The 21038-nt window shown below is 39.2% G+C and overlaps 1 long non-coding RNA gene across 2 annotated transcripts in view; it reads right to left on the reverse strand.

Moving 5' to 3' along the window:
- LOC129189866 (uncharacterized) overlaps positions 1–21038 on the reverse strand; it is a 42809-nt gene that overhangs the window by 4247 nt on the left and 17524 nt on the right. The window lies entirely within an intron of this gene.

A 21038-nucleotide genomic window follows, 5' to 3' on the forward strand; every position in this document is an offset into this window, starting at 1 on the left:
GCTTGATTCATTTTTCTAGTCTTGGTTTATTTACAACATGAATTCCTCCCTAATAGGACAGTCAGTGATGCCACCAAAGGACCGAAATCTCTATTCGAACAACAACTACTTTTCTGATGCTATGCTGATCTAACTCCTTTTGTATTGTTTGTCTTGCATGCCACCAAAAGTACTGTTAAATAAAAGTCTTTTATCATTATCACAATGCAAATGCCTGTGCTCAGTTATATCAGAGCAACCCACTAGATGTCACTAGTACAGCTACTACACTGCAAATAGCAATAGACTTATGTCATTACAAATTTAACTTGTATGCTTCATACTTGTATCATTGTATTTGTTTTGTTGGTTTTACACATTCAAACGGGATAAGAGAAGAGGGGAATGTTAAAATAGTTCAACTGAATCCTTTAATATGTTTTGTGTGCTCTGTTCAACTACTACTTCAAATCATAATGGCTGCTGTAAAAAAGATCTATTTATCATCAATGTTTATTAACTTAAGTAATCATTTAAATTTGATTAGATTTGATTTAGTCTTATTGTAATGCTAAAGAATGAAATTAATGTATTCTCAGATTTTAAAAAAAGTGTCCTCAGTACATTGCAGACCTCCACAAGGTTCCATACATCCATTTTCTGCAACTAATCCTAATCAGTAGTCAGTTCAGTCCTTTAGGAAGCAGCAACCGAGTTTATGCATCAATGTATGCATATGGTTTTATCTACTGTAGAATTCGATAGATGTGAAAAGAAGCATTTGTACTGTAGGCCCTGAATGGTTCACCTTCTCAGGGTTACAGGAACAGGCTTCCCAGCAGCTGGAAACAAGATGGTTTTTGCTAAACCTCACGAAGCACAATGGGAACCAGATGCAGGGAAAAGCGGAAAGAGTTTATTCAGCACCTCCAAGGGCACACTGTGCAAGGAGGCCTTGGAGGTGTAATGGAGGAGACAAAAAAGCTGCCCAAACCTAAAAACAAACGTGGCAACAAAGAGTCACCACAACTGAAAATAAGGGATGTAAGTACCCTGTGTGCTGTGAGTAATTTGTTAATGCAGAGCGTGGTGTGTGGGGAGATGGGATATTTATAGGGTGAGGAGAGGTGATTCTAATCCTCACCTCCACTTCAGGAAATACCACTGAGCTGCCCTTGGGCAAGGCACTTAACATTAATCCATGTTATAGCATGATCATGTTTTATAGGGTTCCAGTGGGAGAGTAACACTTTTTTCCTTGTTTTAAATCTCTGGCTAGACAGTCATGAGCCATGAAACACCAAAACGTTTATGGGGCAGAGCGCTAAACTTTTTCCAACAGCCAAGATGTTAAAAGGGGCAAGGATGATTGTAGGGTTTTGTTGTGGTACACAGAATAAGAATGAGTTATAGTTTACTCAAGAAAAACTGCCATCATTAAAAAACATTTACATATCTAGAAATGTAATCTAGAAATCCATCTTTCATTTGTTTCATTTGTTGAGAGCTAAACACAGTGGTTCCTTGGTTTTAATTATGAATTTGTTCTAAAAGGTTAAACGAAATGGATGGATGGATGACGTGGCGAGTATCAAAGATCTCAGATTGGAGCCAGAGGAAACTTTGGTGTCTTATGATGTGACTTCACTTTTCACATCTGTCCCCACCTCAGCAGCAGTCTCTGTGGTGAGGAAGAGATTGCTCGAGGACTCAACTCTGCATAGGAGAACAAAACTTAGTGCTGACCACATCTGCCAATTATTGGAAATTTGCCTTAACACTACATATTTTCAGTTTAGAGGGAAATTTTACAGACAAATTCATGGTTGTGCTATGGGCTCACCAGTCCCATAGTGGCGAATCTGTACATGGAAGAGATGGAGAAACAGGCTCTCACATCCTTCTCAGGGACAAAACCAAGGCACTGGTTTAGATACGTGGATGACACCATTGTCATAATCAAAAAACAAGAAATTCAGTCTTTCACAGATCATATCAATGCGGTGGACACCAATATCAAATTTACTTGCGAGGACACTAAAGAGAACCATCTAGCCTTCTTAGACTGCAAGGTAATTATAGGAGAGGACAGACAGCTACTTACAGAGGTCTTTAGAAAGGCCACACACACTGACCAATACCTGCTTTTTGAATCAAACCATCCACTACAACATAAACTAGGGGTTATTAGGACCCTCCAACATAGAGCGGAACAAATACCAACTAGTGCTGAGGAAAGGAAAAAGGAGACACAACATGTCCAGAGAGCGCTCTCAACCTGTGGGTACCTGCGGTGGGCTTTTAACAAATGTCAAAAGAAGAGAGTAGGGAAAGAAACCCAAAAGCCCACAGAAGCAAAAAGGAGAGGAGTGGTAGTCCCTTATGTAGCGGGGGTCTCCAAAAACTCCAGAGGATCTTATGGCAACACAAAATTCCTACCTATTTCAAACCAGTAAATACCCTGAGACAAAAATGAGTGCATCCTAAAGACAAGGCTCCAAACCAAAAACAGAGCAATGTGGTCTATTCCATCCACTGTAAAGATGAGGAATGCAAAGAGCACTACATTGGGGAAACTAAGCAAATGCTCCAAAAAAGGCTTTATCAACATCGCAGGGACAATTCGAGTGGTCCTCAATCAGCAGTACATCTACAAAGCAACCAATCACTCTTTTCAGGACAGTGATGTAAAGATTTTGGCCAAAGAAAACAGATGGTTTGAAAGAGGAGTAAAGGAAGCTATTTTTGTGAAACAACAGAACCCATCATTGAATCGGAATGGTGGTTTGAGGTTTAATTTGGACCCTGTGTTCAGCAGGTTACTGAGACCAAAACCCACAGCTCTTAGTCTTGCAAATGAGGTGAAGCCAGGGCCGAGCCAGAACAATAGATGCTAACGAGCCAGTATCAGAGTCGTTCATACCCAACTCAGGGAGCGACACTTCCCTTTTATCGAAGGTGCTAATAGCAGGAGAGGATTATACCACTACTCCGCCCAGGCTTAGTGTAAGGAACCAATAGATGGAGGGTGTTGGCACACCAATTCCGCCCACTCTTACTGTATTTAAGGCCTAGGCTACCAGCACTTATTAGTTCGCTGACGAAGCTCTTCGGATGAGGAGCGAAACGTCCGACACCTTCTTCACAGAAGTACAGATGACGTCTCAAGAAGCCTTTCCCTTGATGGACAACTCCTGTACGACTGAGAGCCTACACAGACGTTACAGTACTGGGCAAACGAACAAGTTTGTTATATGCAATACTGTAAAAAAAACAAAAATTCTGTCGAAAACCAAATCATACAAAAACTGAAGCGTACAAAAACCAAGGTCTGACTGTACAGTGGAACCCATTCGAACACAGTTGGACTCACGCAGTGTATTAATAACACGAAAAGGCGCACACCGTATCATACTCTAACTGGGAAATGTACCGGTAATGAACCGAGGCCGAAATTTTGCGTACATTTCTGACACAGACCAAAAAATACGCTAACCGGGGTGTACACTAACTAAGGTTCGACTGCAATATAAAAACGATCAATGAAACTACAGTATGTCATTAACTCGCTAAGGACCTCTGGATCATACTCAAATCAAGATGGAAAAATTTGATCACATGTTGATCCAACTTCTAGGAACTTTCTGAAGACTACTCATAATGTCGCTCAGTAATGTGTCTGACCTCCATGTGCCTGTATACACTCCCTTCAATGTCTGCACATGAAAATCTGAATTTAAAAAGAACATACGTCTCCAATGTCATTGCTTATTCAGTTTGCCTTTCCCCTCTTTTACAGCATGTTAAAACTTTTGAATCTGACAAAGACCTGAGTGTGCAGGAGGAGGATGATGGACAGGAGGAAATGAGTGGCTTTTCAAAGTTCTTTTTCTGGTCTCTCTTTCCTCGCCCTCCGCTCATCTTAGCTTTCCACTTACAAATGTCTTCACACACGTTGGAGATTGTTCATCTGACATTCGCTCTGCTGTCTATTATACTCTCTCAACTCTCTCGTCATAGGTCAAAATAAAATTAAGACAGGCACCTAAACAAAACCTGGTTTTATGTGCACACAACATTTGATGGGACCCTTCAAGTCCTCCAAGGTAAATGTCAGGTGGTTCATAAACACCAAGCATATGCTTGTAAATGCTAGCTGCTGCTTGAAAGGGCCAAGTCCATTTGCTGATTTGGATGGTCTCCAGTGTTTTGTTGGTGGTGGGAAAGAATTGGTCTACTTCTGCCTGGTCAGCTATGTGATATCTATGCAGCCCTTCATTGCTGTGCTTACGGACCTCCAGTGAGCCATGGCTGTAGAAAATGTGTTATCGTGCCAAGTCAAGCATAATTAAAGTGGATCATTAAATGTCAACAATGGTGAGTGCAGAAAAAAACATTTTAATCCAAAACAATTTTTAAAAGCTGGGCAAAGATGCAAATAAACGCAAAGAAAATAAACCTTAAAAAATTTATTTGTTTTATTTGTAATACGACGCAAAAACACTAGGTGGAAGCTAATGAAAAGGTAGAATATATTGTTGTTGCTGGCCCTCAGTCAGGTCACGTTTTCACATTTTCCCTCAACGTGTTGTGTGTTGCATGTGTTGGTGTGTGTCTGACACAACTCAAGCAAGGTGCTGACCCAGTTTCGGCTGCCAGGTTTCTGGGGTTTCCTGCATTTGATTCTGCCCACATGTGTTTGGGGTGGGAGGAGCTGACAGCTGATAGGTGACAGATGCCATGCGGCCAATAAACACAAGCGCACGGGGTGGATGCAGGACTACACGTGTCCTCCAAATTGTCGGTATAAGATGTCAAGAGAGGTCAACAAAACGGTTTTCCATGATTCCATTTCTACTGGCTTCTTCATTAACTGAGTATGAGTTTATCCACATGCATGATATTTGACTTCTATGTTAAATAAAAACATTTTGCAAGTCATTTCATCCTATAATATACAGTATATAACACAGTACAAAAACTAAGTTTAATTTAGTTTAGTTTATTTATTTCAAAAGCTTATTACAATTTATTATAGCTTCAAAATTCAACATGTCTAAAAAGGAATTAGGTTATTCGATCCTACCCCCTCTCCATATCACCACAATCACTAATAAATGTGTTCGCTTCCCGTATTCGATATATACTATTTTCCGGATTTTAAGACTTATTTTATACGTTTTTTTTTTTTTTGTATTGTTTGGCTTGTCCTGTGAGTTATAGCTAGGTGTGACTTGTATATCTAATTTAGCATGTTTTGAAACTCATACTGACTGACATGAACCAAGGAGTGAACATTACCTTTGAGACAGCGCTCTAGGCTTGTGACAGTTACAGTACTGTATATACTGTTCCTGCCATATAGTAATGCAGAATGAGATCGGGAACTTGCTTCCCGGTAACTTGATTGTTGGATTTGCTGGCTTGTTAATTTACCCTAATTCAGCCTCCCAGGTATGTTCTTTATTCTATTGTGTAGTTAAATAACTGTTAAAGTGTTATGTTAACATACCGGACACCATTTCAGCCTGTTGTTCTGTGTGCTGTGTTCCAGATTAAATGTCTGTTCTTGGTCTTGAATTTTCTAAATTAATGCGATTTATAGTCCAGCGTGACTTACGTATGTTTTTTTTCTCTTCTTGATGCATTTTTTTTTAGCAGTCATGTTGATGTAATAAAAGAGTTAAATAGGTCACAAACAAGAAGATGCCATTAAATGTTGGTTGGGATCTTGATAAAGATGCAGACAATTTTATTTATTTCACATCTATAAAGACAAACAGATGTCCATCTGACAAACAGCCTTTCCACTGGCCTTGTGCAACTTTGTAGGATGAAGAACGACAACACGCTGACACCAAGTTAGCATTTGAAAAGCTCAACTAAAAGCCAAGAGACTGCACAGCAGCAATGACCTGGACAAGTGTATCAGCAGCATTGTTTCATGACTACATAATCAAGCACTTTGCGAGCACCGCTCGGAAAGATTAATCTGGCTCACTCAGAACACTCCGGGGGAAGATTCAGGTGAGTGTTTGGAATTGCAATTGATACAAACACACACAAATGATCTCATAAGATGGCGCGGTCAGCTGTCAGCCAGTTTGATGAAGCGTCTACTGTATTTGACTGAAACTTGATTTGTAATATGGTATAATATATATAATATATATAATAAAGAGCTGCACGTGTGCACACCTGCACAATCTGCTGACATTATTTATCTACCCTCAAGGCTCCAGTGAAAATAGAGAACAAGACTGACAGGTGAAGAAACAAAGGTGCTAAGTATTTTCTTCCTCTAAATGACCCCCCACCCCTCCGGCTGTCAGATTTCTGGTGAGCAGTTTTCACATTTGTCATCATTATTTTATTAAACGAGAAACCCAAGAGGTATCATCTGGCAAGGCAATTCGTGTAGCATATTGTGCACTAACTGCTTGCACCTAAGAAAACAAAGTTTGGAACTTATTACCCGTCAAGTCATCATAGGAAATCGAGGAATGGAAGAAAGTAATTAAAGTGTTACGGTAATCTCGTTGACCGATTAAATATGTTCTAATAGGGAATGGGATACATGTTATTCAATAACTCAAGATGCATTGAAAGTCAAGTTTATGTTGGGTCGAACTATAGGTGATAGGTATGACATATCTCAACTGCAATGCTTAGCACTTCACTACAAACCTGATGGATCTTTAGCTGTATAGCTTCAGTAGACCACACTTGAAATTCTTGTTGAAAACGGGGAAGAACTGTCAGAGAGCGCCTAAGTGCAGTAAGCCTACAGTGAACAGGGCTTTTAAGAATGAGAATTTATGCCGCAAGACACAACTGTCAAGGTTTACACAAAAAAAAAGTTCATTATCTTGACTCAGCAGTTTCCTTTTCTAAGACTGGTTCATTTCAGGCAAGGGTGTCTGTCACAACATAAACTTCATTCACTTGTAAAGCTAAATTCACCAAGGGATTTCTCTGGCTTCTTTGTGCCAGTCAGGCTGATTACCAGTGTTGTAGTAACCATAAAGTTGTAGTAACTTTCTCCCAAAATAAAATTAATTAGTACTAATTAATTACTCCTTCATAAATGTAATTAGTAATTATTTCATTACTTTGTTGAAAAACTTTCAAATACGTAGCTTTGTTGTATGTTTAGCTTTGTAGTGATGTGTGTTGTTTAGAGATGTTTCATGAGATTAAAGGGATTAGTTTGGATTTTTTTTTTTATTAGCGTCTGCCCCGGTTAGCGTGTTATTTGGTTAAAGTAAAAAATGTACGCCACAATTTTGCCTCGGTTTGCATGCATTCTTCTCTTAGCATTAGGGCAGTCCCGATCCACATTTTTTGGCTACCGATCCGATCCGATTTTTTTTATAGTCTTGCCGATCTGATCCAATCCGGCACCAATCGTTTTTTTTGTTTGTTTGTTTTTTAATAATATAAGCTTTTGTTACAAACATGAATTTGTGGAATTGAATATGGTTATGAAAATAGCTCTTCAAAGCATTAAAAATAATGCAACCAAAGTATTGCTGAATTTACTTTTTTATTACACAGCATGACCAACAATATTGTTTGGCTTTTGTAACAAACTTATGTCAGTCAGGTCTGTAATCCAATAAAAGATCCAATAAAAGTCCATCCAATAAAAGATAAAACTGGAAAAAAATTGGTGTGCAAAATACTTTTAGGGTAGGAATAATCATTTGACATAGTTATAGATCCATTTGTGGTGTGATTTAGAATATAGAATTTTTTTTTTAACAAACTCTCTTAGGGCCCTGTGAAATTTGTTTTATTTTTTCCCAAATTCCGTTTTTTCTGTTTTAATTTTTTTAGAATTAATTTTTTTACCTTTTCCACTTTTCCACTTACCAGCAAAGAGTGTGTGCTATTTGGGTTAGTGAATATAATGCAAAAATCCTTACATTTATTGATGTAATACATCATTGTCCAGTAATTGAGAAATGGATGAAGCTTAGCTGACTTTTCTAAGGGGATGTCAACCTCAGCACATATTGCTACAAAATCTTCAAACTGTAATGCCCGTGCTTTTGATTAAGGAAGATGTACTCACAGATGTAATTCTAATCGTGTTATTAATGCAAGATATTTTAATGACACCCTTATTTTGTTTACACAATCAGACAAATGTGACAAAGAGTACTCTTATTTTGTAGGCCAGAATGTGTTGTGTGTGTTGAGAATGGCAAAAACTAACTTCACCACAGTACACCGCGGACACTAGTACACTAGCTTATTTCAACATACCCCTCATCAATTTCACCTCAGTTGCAATACATTTATTCACTTCCATTTATTCACTATTGCAGCCCACAGTGACCCTTTCGTGCAGTGTTGTGGCTTGACCTAACTAACGTCTTTGGCAGTGTCGTCCTCCCACTTCCTTCAAAACAAAACAATCATGTCTGCCCTGTGGAACCTAACTGCTAACACATACCATGAAAAATACCTGGCGGGGGTAACATGTTAAAACAATTTGAAGAACAACACTTGACGGAGTATGGTGAGTTTTGGAGGCTCACGGTCACATCAGCTAACGCAGCCATGTGTTAGCTCATCCTCTGGAAGTTTCAGAGTGATATATTTTGTCTTCAAAAAGTAAGTAAAATGTGTTTTTGTCTAAATGAAGGTTTTATGGTTCCTTTTTTCATATCATAGTATATGATACCTATTTTTGGGCCCCCTGGCAGTCAATTGACCCTGGAATTGTTCTGACTTTTCCCCTTTATACGGCACCCTTGTCCAATAGCAGTCATCCTAAATACATTTAAAAATGTATAATTAATCCATGTGATCGGTATCGGCCAATTTCAGTCCTGGATGATCGGTATCAGAATCGTCAGCATAACACCCTGATCGGAGCATCCCTAATCATTAGGGTTAGAAACAGGAATTATTTCACATTCGGTCTGGTTGTTCTGTGGCGTAGGAGACACCTGCATGAATGTGGCCTCTATTCTGACATTGAACCATCCTGACGTGGGACTACAGTTCCATATGTTAGCTAGACGGATGTAGCACAAAGCATCACTGTCCTGTTGCTGTTATATAATAGTCTTGTAGAAATCATGTATAGTATTTCGTTGCTTGACATCATCGGCATGGTGACCTCTGTGGAATCTAACATATATTTAAACAGTTAGCATCACATGGAAAATTCAAAATTGTTTCCAAGCACGCCACAAGAACTATCCATCTTCACAGGTCACCCAGCGTAGAACTGACAAGTGAGGCAAATCTGTCCGACGGGACACAGGAAACTGGCTTGTTTAAGCCATTTTGAAATGATGTTCCAATGAAACCTCTGGAAGGATGAGCTCACTTTCAAAATGTCATCGCTTTTGAAAAACTGCATTAGAAACCTGTGAAATGACCTCACACATTTACACCTTTCCCGATGAATTTTTTAAGATATACATTTCTTTTGGGGGTGAACTGTACACCTCTCATGAGAGTCATTGTTTTCTTTTGACTGCCGCAATACTATAGTATTCTCCCATGTGTCTTAATTTCCAAACTGTAAGTAAATCATCAGTGTCGACGCCTGAGTGCTGGACGGACGTTTGTCCAACAGATTAGTTTTTGTCGCTAAGATACACTCCAACAATCACAAATCAAAGTAAAGAGGAACTGACATTGGCTACAATCTGCAAATTTAAATGGAAATTTGAAAAGCGTTTTCTTGAATTATGTAATCGTGTTAAATGACAGCACTGGTCCCTGCGATTGCCTGGCGACAAGTCCAGGGCGTATCGCTCCTTTTGCCCAAAGTCAGTTCACTCGTGACTCTGAACAAGATAAGCTGTAGAAAATAAAATGGTTTTCAAGGTGCATAAACACTGGCGGATTTTGACATATATTGTCGTGTACACTTACGTAAAAGTGTGTCATGGCCAGCAATGATTTCTTTACTTAAAGACAGAATCCGTTCATCTTTGAATCAAAGGAATGTTTGCACTAGCTTTGAAGTAATGATGTGTGATCCCAACGGCACGAAAAAGGGATGAAGAGGTGATCCAAACCCATAACGCCTCTGTCCAAGGCTGCTGCTACGGCCAAGCTAATAAAGGATGTAAAGGATGAAGGCCGTTCAACTTTGAAATGGGCCAAAGAAAGAAACAAACCTAGCTCAAGAGTATTCTGACAGAGCTCTCAGAATCTTAGAGTGAAGCTCACTAGTTTGTCATTGCATGATGTTCTAGGATATCCACAATGACAACAGGATTTCCAATGGTGTTGAACACATTTCAAGTTTTAGCAGCTTACAGCCTTGCTCTCCACTAGGTTATGCAATTGCAATAAGCTATATTTATGGGGGGGTTTGAGGTTTGTTTTAACAGTTGAGGGCAGATGTATTAGCATTTATGACGCAGTGAAATGGTCCAGTCAAGCCAGCCACTGTCAGACAGACTGTCTAGGCGCTGCTGTTTGAACGAAAGGAGGGTGAATCTTTGAGGACGCTGCCTTCTTATTCATTACGTAACAAGGCATTCATTGACAGGAGGATGGAGCGGGAAATTAACCAAAGTGTCATTCCATTGTGAAGTGAAACTTAATGTTCATATTAACAGAATCAGCAGAGTCAGAATACTGGTGGTTGCAGCAATTTTAGTAGTTTTGCATGATTGTTAACAACCACAATGTATACCACTGGACATCTTCTGGATTTTATATACAAGCACAATGATCGTGTAGTTGCACTACTGCGTATGGAAGCTGGCAAAATATAATTTGATCTGACAGAAAATGTCGTACATATGTCACAATCTAAAAAGGAGATTGAGTTTTTGAGATAATACCTCGAACTTGACTTGAGTACTACTGAATTCTTTATCCACATAGTCAAAACCTTTATTACACCCAACAAAAATATAAACGCAAAACTTTTGTTTTTGCTTCCATTTTTCATGTATATTGCTATACAAATATTGCTCATAAATCTGTGTTAGTGAGCACTCATAATTCAAAATGTATCCACCTCAAAGGTGTTGTATACCAAGATGTTGATTAGATAGCATGATTAAAGCACAGGTGTGCCTTAGGTTGGGTACAATAAATGACCACAACAAACTGCAGTTTTACTTATTAAGGGGGCAGGTGGTCGTGGTGGTGGGGGTGGGCAAAAAACAGTCAGTATCAGCCTCAAATACCGTATACGCCAATCCAAAGTATCCCAAACATTGCCCAATGGGTGACATGTCCGATGAGTATGCTAGCCATGACAGAATTGGGATGTTTTCAGCTTCCAAAAGTTGCTTACAGACCTTTGTAACATCAGGCCGTGCATTATCATGCTGCAACATGAAGTGACCGTCATACATGAATGGCACAACAAAGGACCTTGGTATCTCTGTAAATTCAAAATGTCGTCATTAAAATGCACCCGTGTTTGTTGTCCTTAACATATGCTTGCCCATACCATAACCCACCGCCATCATTGGCCACTGGACAACACAGGTTTTAGATCATGAAAAATGGGAGCAACAACAAAAGTGTGTGTTTATATATATTTTCTTTACTCCTCCAAAAGCACTTTATTTCAAGCGTGCAGATTTCTCTTTAATAAAACTACTGTACTAGGAAAACTGATCATTTTCCCTTTTGTGTTGCGTAGAGATGCTGTAAATCATGTCCTTTATACCTCCGGCCGGGGGCTCACTGCCGCCCTACATGGCGGGAGAAGAATATGATGGAAAAACATGATGGGATCAGAGAGGCGCATGCAGAGAAAGAAACTGGGCTAAAGATGCTTGTGGGAGCAGGCAGGAGGATGCACCTTCAATACATGGAGAGCGGCAGAGAGAGTGACAGGAAAGACGCAGAAGAAGTAATACAAGCTAATACATGTTAACACTGCATGTTTGCGTGGTTGCTGTTCCACTGGACATCACTTTGTTTCAAAATGTTGCCTACCGTTAAGCAAAATCCAATCAATGATTGATCGATGATGCTTTGATGGTCGGTTAGAAATAACTTTGTACCAAAAGAGCGGAGGAGCCATGTGTTTGGTCAGTCAGTAAGAGTGAGCAACAAAAGCACAGTCAGCAGTATCCCTAATGGGGAATTTATACATGCTGTGTTTTAATACTCTGCAGTCATAATACCCTGACCAGAGCTGCTTATCCATAATTCTTAAGATATAAATCATGTTGGTCTCAAAATCTCATATTGGCTCATCTGACTAGTGGGTTACAATGATTGATAGTACAAACATTCAATAAGGTCATCCATAACGCCAACAGTATGTTTCTGTGGAGACAAATGCTTGGCTTTGGGTAATGTATCAAGCAGCCTACCCAGTTGCCTTGATAAAAAGTGTCTGTGTGTTGGGGGGCAGTGTAACATACACAACTACAACAGCATCCATACACTGCATGAATATACAACCACAACTATCAGCGTGCTGTCTTATGTTTGTATTCTGCAGCTTCCATTACAGAAAGGATACACACACACACTCAGACATAGTGTCTGTGTGTCTAGAAATGTGCAAATGAGGGCACGTGCTCAATGATTGCTCCCACACAGTGGCGGAAATTAGACTCGGAAATCATGGGTAATTATTGAGCGAGTGGGGAGACTCAATGTTAAGACCAGGTGTTACACTAGACACAGTACTGTTTGTGTGTGTATATGATTGTCTATCAAATATATACTGTACAATCTTCATCTATTATTGCATGCTTGTGTGTGAAGTATAAGATGTGAATGTATAAGAATGTGCACGTTTCTTAGTAGAGGAAACATGTTTTTTTTTTTTTTTATCATTATTGTCCAATAAAAAAAACATGTACCGTGAAACCTCGATTTTTGTACAATTCAGTTTTCGCCAAAAATTATAGCTGAAAATATGTTTTGGTTATCGTATGGCTAAACAGTGCACCTAACAAACTAGTCCGCATAATCACATGCCCGTACAAAGCATCCACATGATGGTGACTTAGTCTCTGTGAAGAATGAATAGCGGTCCTTTTGGAGGTGGGACACTACAGACATATTCCAACCAGGGAATCCTAATCATCTTTGTTACACACAATGTGTGGGTGGCTTATTTGTTTATAGAGTGCACACAGAACAATGAATAAGTTGTATCTGTCTGCTTCGTGTGTCGTGGGTTGGTGAGGCGTTCAAGAGCACTGCATATTTCAATTCAAGGAACACCTCATAGCAACATACGAAGGTAGAGTCTGTTACAATTTATTAAATTGTTGATAATAAATGTTTTCTACTATAAAGTAAGGGGCACACATTTAATCATTATTTCTATGTTATATAGCCTACCTCAGAAAATAAAGTGATGTTTTAAAAAAAAATTGATGGGACAACGTTATTTTATCTTTTATTTTATCTTTTATTTAGCTCACTTCCTGACCATCCATACTGTATGCTGAATACAATAAACATATCTCACCATGAATATTGTTGGTGGACTACGGTGGCTATAATACGCAGTAAACAGACTTCACTATGGTGTGCTGTGTTACATGAACAATAAGATTAGAAAACGCCAACGTCACTGTACACACTGGAGCGGGGATAGCCACCTGCCATGGTCGAGGTGGACACATGCTGCGGCCAGCCTCCATGCTGCCATGGAGCTCGGGAGAACCAGAATATAGAGCAGGGACAGCCACCCGCCGTGGCCAAGAAAGGGCGCGCTTTAGTCGGACACAAACATAGCACTCTCCCGGCCTGTTCAGTAATGTAGATTGCAGTGAAGTGAGATATCGCTGTTAGCCAGCTAGTTACAACTAGCGAAAACCAACAATTCAAAACATGGCAAATATTTACCTGGAGTAAAAAATGATTTAATATATAATAAAACATGAGTTACGTTAACATGAATAATTATGGGGAATTACTTACATTTATATGTTTCTTTCGGTCTCCATGCTCCATGTCTTCTCAGCGTGTGTTGTAGCTCCACCTTCCCCTTCATTTCAAGTCTGCTCCACGACCACACTAGCTTTCAAGGGCTGTATACCCCTTAGCACTTATCCCTTACCCCTTCAGAATTGGGACACCACTTGATTCTCACGAACGCACAAAGAGGTGTGCCTTAGCTTTTACCTAGAGGTGGAACTATTTTCTATAAATGTGTTTTGTGTGAATATTTTTGGGTGTCAGGAATGGATTAAATTGATTTATATCATTTGTTATAGGAAAGTTGATTCAGTTTTCGTGTGTCGGTTTTCGTCACACTTTCCGGAACAGATTAAGGACAACCAAAAAATTACTTTTCTTTTTGCTTCGGATAAAAAGTCAAAGTAAATTTGGAGATACATGGTTTTCATTGGACTGCAACATTATGTGAATTTTCCATATTCAAGACCCAATGTAATGACAACATTTCCTGTCACCAAGGTAACGCTGGCACGAGCAACAAACAAATGCTGTTATATTGTTTCAAGCCGGTCCCTTATTTGGACTGACTTATGGTGGCCCCACTCACTGAATCAGTGTTTCAGGCCTGATCCCTGTTAAAAAGTTCAATGATGTCATTCTCTTGCAACCCAAATCATAAAAAAAGTCGAATGCGTTTCACAGCATTTATTAAAATAAGGAGATCAGCCAAAGGCGAGCTTTGTTACAGCTGTGACACGTGTGCGGCGTGTTGGAAGCTCTAAGAATAGCAATAGTGCAGGTCTTTACACTTACAATGTTCTATAGTCGTATTCTTTAACTTCACATTTAACGGCAGGTTGTGCTTATCACTTCTCCAGCACTTCAGCCTCTCAAGTGGCTAGACAATGGGAGCAAAATGTTGCAAAGTGTGATGCTGCGCAGTTCATTTTAGAGTACAACCTCTCTGACAGTGTCAAACAGCTAACCTCTGTCATAGATGTAGTAGCTTCTCTACTAAATTAGACTATGCTGGTATACCTCTATCTTTAAAAGGAAAACTACACTGTTTTTGGAATCTCGCCCATCATCCATGTGACACATGAACACACACGTCTTTCCTTTTTCTGTGTGTTTTAAAGAGATAAAAACAGCTAGCACGAGGCAGCTAACAACGTAAGAAAGCACCTATTCCGCCTGTAAAGCCCTCTAAATAAAAACTCCAAAAAACACCAACAGTGTTCAATTTACATAACATGACCTGCACGTTAACCAAGCTACAGCGACATTGTTATTGTAGGAGCCAACACCAAAGAAGTACTTTTCTGCCGTAGTGACAGCGCCTTGCTCACAGCGCCTCAGGCCACTACTGAGAGGTAACGTTAGCTAGTGCTAACTGGAGCTGCTGCTGCATCAAATGTGAGTTTGGAAAAGTTAACACGAGGTTATAAAATTATGCATGATAGATGTATAGTAGAAGGTTGTGGCAATAAGCTGAAAAGTTGGTCAACTCTGAGATTCCACATGCTACCAACTCTGGATACTGGCTCTGAACTTATACCCGACGACATCACTAGGAAGACTCTGCTAGATGTTTGTTAGCGCTCAGCATTTACCTGAGGAATATGCTGAATTTAACAGCTCAACTGGGAGCACGAGTCTTGTGCTGAAAGATACAGGCATCCCATCAATCAGCATCCCAGTGAGAGCGGACATTGTAAGTGTGTGTTTTATTATGGTCTTATTCTGTCAATGAAACATTTATCACTAGTTTCATTATAGAGGGATCTGCCTAGCACCCAGCAACATTATTCTCTGCATGGGGTGGGGGGAAGTAAAAAGTAGGGGGTGGCGGCAGCGGCTTTTAAGAAATGTGCCATGATTAGCGGTAGCAAACGCTCTCTCTATGCTGCTGTTGTTGGCGGAAACAGCGTTCGTTGCTATGGGCTCAGTGAAATCAATGCACCCAGGAAGGAAGTTCCGGTAATGCTTAAAATGACCAAAATAGTGGTTTTATACTGGGGTTTTATAGGATTGTGGATGTTGGGCAAAACTCCAAAAAAAGTGCATCCTATGATGTTGGGTTGACATGAAAGGAAAATCTTCCATGTCAACGCAACACCATAGGATTTAACGTGAGAGGCAAGGTTGTAATCCTGCTTACTCAGCAAGTTTTGTTGCTCAGACTCAATTGTCAAACTGAAATAATGTTTATTAATGTCTATTTCTCAAAATGATGCAATATATATGATACTGCTTGTCAACTCTCATATGAACAAATCTATCTTTTGAAACTTCAGCCCAACTTGAAAGACACAGGCAAGCCAGTTTTAATGGGACAACCAGACGGTGAGATGACGTGTCAAGTAAATCAATCTCTTCCCTTCGGACATGCATTGTGCTCATATATCATAGATATTACCTTTGAAATACACATGACGATGACAGTCTACCCACCACCCCACCACAACGTGTATCCACATCCTCCTCCCACTACAGTTGCGGCAGCCACGTGCCTCGCTCGCTTGGCCTGAAACCCTCTTTGCGTTCCTTGACCTATATTCTTGGAACCCCTCATTTCTCCAAGTATTTACAGCTTCAGCTTCAAAACAACATGCATAACATCTGGGCCCTGCCCTACAATCAGTACACAAACAACACACCATCGGGTCACACCAGCGGGTCACACCAGCAAGCCCCATATAAAATGATTATGGTTTGGTTTGTTACGAACACGCATAATAAGTACACCACATGTTTACAATTACACAATTCAACATGTCCAAAAAGGAGTAGGAAGAAGCAAAGTATTCACTTTTTATGTTCAATGTGTATCAATTTGTCGACAGTTTGATTTATTTTTTTAGCACTTTTAAAAAAATTTTTTATCACCATTTAGTCAAAAATATTTAAAGACAAGTCATATGTAGTATTCTAGTCACTAGGCATAATGATACATTGATGAGACATTACCTGCAAGGAGTCAGCCATGGATGAAGAGTCCGACATGACACAGTGGAAAAAAAGTTCTCCCCCAATTCAGTGTGGCAGTGGTACGTTTTCTTAAAGGGTCCCTGACATGATTCATTAACTTTTCTTAAATATATTGTTTGTAATTATGTTTTACATTGTTCGATTTTTGAAAGCGAATGGTAAAATCACAAAAATTTATGTCACTTCATTTCCAGAAGCGACGTCATCGGGCCAAGACCTCTCAGCTACAGCAGAGTAAACAAATGCTTCTCGAGGTAGATCATCGACTTGGTTCAGTATATTTTTCATCAAAATAGTAGTCATGCCAAAATGTTCCTGCTGGATGTTCACAATATCTGAGTGACACTGTAAGTTTGTGTTCTTTTCCAAAAGACAAAGGTTTAAGACAACAATGGACGAATCAAGCGCAGAGAACGAGAGACAGATGGACGCCCACCTCAAGTTCTGTCTTTTGCAGTGAACATTTCACTGATGACTGCTTCGAAGGAACACCTTTACATTTGGCTTGAAAGTACCGTACAAGCACATTTTGACAACGGATGCTATTTCGCCGGGAAACAGGAACAGGAAAAAAACAAGACCACAAAGAAGACCACTACGTCAAAGTTTGCACAAGACAGTAAGTCATGTCTTGTTTACATAATGTCTTCTAAACACTATTCCACTATAGCGACAAGGCAAACATGTTGTACAAACATCTTTTGACAGCGATATGTTTACTGTGGGGCGTGGCGGTGGCGATGGCGAACATTCGTCGTCGATGTGAGGCTACATGTGTTGCCATTACAACAGACTATAAAAAACACTTTACACTCATTAAGAAGACGATTTAAAACAATAATTGAAGAATAAGCAACTCCAGAGTAATTCTGTGTTTTGAAGGCGACCAATCTTCATCTCCATGTCTTAAGGCTTAAGTCCCTGTTCTGCAAGTTCTATATTTCATCTCCAAATCGCTGAAATCTTTGCTACAGTATAATCACTGTAAACTAGGGCTAAACTATCCTTCTATTATTGTTTTAAATTGGCTTCTTAATTAGCGTAATGGGGTCTTTATAGCCTTTTTTTGTGTGTATTTTGCTACTGTCACCATCCCCGCCTCCCACTGTCAACATATCGCTGTGAAAAGATGTTTATATAACATGTAGCATGCTGTACGGGCTTGTCACTATAGTGGGATAGTGTTTAGAATGCAATATGTAACGAAGACATGACTTGCTCTGTTCTTTGGCAACTTTGATGTCGTTCTTCTTGCCTTTTTTTCCTGTGTGCCGCATCAGGAATAGCATCCTTTTTCAAGATGCGTCTATACCGTACTTTCAAGCCAAATGCTTCTTGTAAAGCTGTTCCTTCATAGCAGTCATCAGTGAAATGATGACTGCAAAGAACAGAACACGAGGTGGGTGTCCGTTTGTCTCTTGTTTTTCTATACTTTTGGAAAAGAAAACAAACTTGCAGTATCACTCAGATACTGTTAACAGTCAGCAGCAACACAACGTTTTGGCTTGACGACTATTTTGATGAAAAATATACAGAACGAAGTTGACGAGCTACCTCGAGAAGCGTTTGTTTACTCGGCTTTAGCTGAGAGGTGTTACTCTGCTGATGTCACTTCCGGAAATGACGCAGCAAAGCGTCAATGAGTTCGTCATTGCTGGCGCCATTAAGTATAAATGTAATTTTTGCGAATTTACCGTTCGCTTTCAAAAATGAAGAATGCAGAATATAATTACAAACAATATATAACATTTAAGCAAGGTTTATAAATCGCGTCAGTGACCCTTTAATGTTTAATTTATACACAGAAATGACTTACAAATTGTGCTACTGTTAGTAATAATAATAATAATCATAATAATAATAAAATAGATTTGATATTTTTTGTGTGATTTTGTTATCAACACATTGTAAAGAGCAAAGTATTTAATAAGAATATTTCATTCATTCAGATCTAGGATGTGTTATTTTAGTGTTCCCTTTATTTTTTTTAGCAGTATATATATATATATATTTATATATATGTATATTATAGTAATAGTTATTCTCAATGTCTTTGCTAAACTTGTCTTTATTTTTTATGTCTTCGCTTATCTTAACATATTTGTTTTCTATTTATTATTAATAATTTATTCCTATTTTATTACTCTTACTGAATTTTTGTTTGACCCTTATTGTAAACATTTGTATTTTTTCCTTTTCCATAACACTGAATAAGCTTTAATGCCTTTTCTTTTTTTTAACTCCTATTTGTTTTTTAACTCCTATTTTTTTTTTACCAAAATCTTCCTTTCTTTTCTTTACACAGGAAGTGAACAAAATTTAAACAACAAAATGTAAGCAAACCAAATATTGTAAGTGTCAATATATTAAACATATGGTGTGAATGAAGGATCAGTAATAGACATGGAGAGAAAGGTAGGATGAAATAAACTCTGTTTCTTCCTACTCCTTTTTACACATGTTGAATCGTGCAAATGTAACCATGTGATGTTCCTTAATGTAACTTATTAAGCATGTCTGAAACAAATTAACCATACCATACTTACAAGGAAACGGCTGGTTGTCTGACCTCAGAAAAATTCAAAGGTCAGGGTCTGAAGAACAACAAACCTTCCACCTGGTCAGGTTTTATAGCGTGTCGTCGAGGACACATCACGCTATATGGCACTAAATTACACTAAATATCAATCAACGTCAAGATGCAAGCAATGATAGACATACACTAGCATACAAATGCATGGATGTGAAAGTAAGTTGAAGCAATATTCCACACTCTGGGGATCAGGGTTGAAAAGCTTGCACACACACACACACACACACACACACACACACACACACGTTGGTCACGTTTTCTTTCATTTTCACAATTACCCTCAGTAACAGTGAAAACTGCATGTCACCAACTAAAAATGGATTAAAAAAATTCTGCAATCCAAACAGTGAATGTAGGGAATCAAAAGGAGTCCAATAAGAGCAACTTGCATGTGTGTGTGTGAAGGTGTGTTTGCAAGAAACGTGACCATATGGAAAACATTAGCTGTGGGCTGATTCATGCTGGCATATCTGCATATTTGCACGTGAGTCTATAATGTTGTCGGCCGCCCCTTACTTACCTAGTCAAGCCCCAAGTACCACTCTGGACCTCTATACATACACACTGACACACACACACACACACCTGGCTGAAAGATTACCAAGGACACACAAAACATGACGGAGGAGAAAGCAGCAGCTGTGGCTTCCTGCAGAGGTGGAAGTCAAACATCACACACTGTAAAAAGGAGACACGGCATCCTCTGTCCACATGAAGCTCAGACTTGCTCAAACGTGACACACTTTTCATGCTTGACGCAATGTTTGTGGAGAGAAAGCATTGGACTAAAAGACCTACAACACCTCCACTTAAAAGGTCTGGTTATGCCATAAAAACACTATGCAAAAGGAGGTCCCTTCAGAAAACTCATAGACTCTTTTTTCAAAATAAAAATATGTCAAAAAATATTAATAATAAATCAGTGGTATGCAATGCTATGCTAAGGTGGCCTGTGATAGAGTGGCCAATGGTGGTAGTGGGCTTATGGTATGGACAGGCGTATGTTATGGACACCGAACACAGGTGCATTGTGTTGTGTGCATTTTGAATATACAAAGATACTGTGATAAGATCCTGAGACCCATTGTTATGCCATTCATCCACGACCATCACCTCATGTTGCAGCATGATAATGCAAGGCTCTGTACACACAAAAACACATTAAACATTAAACGTTACTCGATTCAGTCTGCTTGCCTGTGACAGCATCGTCTTCCGGGTGGTCATAGCAGTTGTAGTGGACCTGTGAAATACAGTTGATTCCCTTTTTCTTCTTTTGGTCAGTTGATTCACTTCATTCAGTATTCATATTTAACTGATCTGTCCTTATTTGAAACTTCTTTTAAGTGACATTTATGGGGACAATATGCAAAATAAGGACGTTTTGTACGCCTCTAAATGGTAGTTTACGGTCCACAGGCAGTGACGCTTAGTGGCGTCATCCAAAACTTCTGCTGCAAAACGTATGTCATTTGTTTATTCCTGCTAGTTGCTGCACCGTTCTTTGAAATGGCTGCTCTGATCAGGAGGATTATCAGCACAAAAAAAGTCCCTGCAGCCATCGGCCAGTACAGGAGAGAAAGTTTCAACACCTAATTGAAGATAC

This window comes from Dunckerocampus dactyliophorus, chromosome 11 (genome assembly GCF_027744805.1).
Source record: "Dunckerocampus dactyliophorus isolate RoL2022-P2 chromosome 11, RoL_Ddac_1.1, whole genome shotgun sequence".
Taxonomy (NCBI): Eukaryota; Metazoa; Chordata; class Actinopteri; order Syngnathiformes; family Syngnathidae; genus Dunckerocampus; species Dunckerocampus dactyliophorus.